This window comes from Buceros rhinoceros, unplaced genomic scaffold (assembly GCF_000710305.1).
Source record: "Buceros rhinoceros silvestris isolate BGI_N320 unplaced genomic scaffold, ASM71030v1 scaffold11416, whole genome shotgun sequence".
Taxonomy (NCBI): domain Eukaryota; kingdom Metazoa; phylum Chordata; class Aves; order Bucerotiformes; family Bucerotidae; genus Buceros; species Buceros rhinoceros.
In genome coordinates, this window is record NW_010419381.1 from 4,649 (window position 1) to 5,695 (window position 1,047).

Below are 1,047 nucleotides of genomic sequence, written 5' to 3' on the forward strand. Positions count from 1 at the left end.
GTGAGTGTCATGCAGGCTTTTCTTTAAAGAAGTTGAGTGATCAAGTAGTGCAGGTTAGCTGAGAGGTTTGTCTGTTGAAGTATATTTGCAACGTATGTCCATGAACAATAGAGACAAAATATTTTACTGTTGAAAGATCAAGGTTTTTAAATCCATTGGCATTGCATTTTATTTGTTCAATACTTTCTTAGTGGAATTAAGGGGTATTTTACTCTTGGCCTTTATAATGCCCTGTTGTGGCTACTAAATGAGGATGAAAGACACAGTTCTGACATTTGCTATAGGAGGTTTGCTTTCTGCTACATACTCTGAGGCTATCAATCAGACAACTTGTTCCTCCCAACGTAAGGTTTAGACGAGTGAAATTCTCTGGCTAGAGTTAAGTCAAGTCAGACTGGATCTTTGATAGCCTTATCCCCCAAGCTGCTTCATATATGCTGTAACTAGTGGGTGAAATATCTTTGTTCATCCATGTGCCTAGCACGATATTAGCTGGGTCATAAAAGTTATGATGTCCCTTATTAATGAATAAGTGAAGAAAGAATTGTTACCAAATGACAGAATGGATTCTGTTGGAGAGCACCTGGTCCACCCCAGCTGCTCAAAGCAGACTTCACTAGAGCAGGATTTTCAGCACCACTGGAAGAGTCTGGCTCCATCATCTTGTCCCAGCACAATGGTAAGATCCTCCCCATGAGCTTCTCATCTCCAGGCTAAACAACCCCAGCCCTCTCAGCCTCTCCTGGTATGACAGATGTTGCAGTCCGTAATCAACCTCATGGCTCATCAGTGGAACTGCTCCAGGATGTGTGTCTTTCCTGTACTGTGGTGCCCAGAGCTAGGCCCAGCACTCCAGATGTGGCCTTACTAGCACTGAGCAGAGTGGGAGGATCACTTCCCTTGACTTGCTAACAACAGTCTTCCTAAATGCTAACAAGAGTGCTGTTTTCTTCTTTGCCGTAAGGGCACGTTGCTAGCTTATATTCAGTTTGTTGTCCACCAAGACCCCTGGGTCCTTCTCTGCAAAGCTGCTTTCCCTCCTGTCAG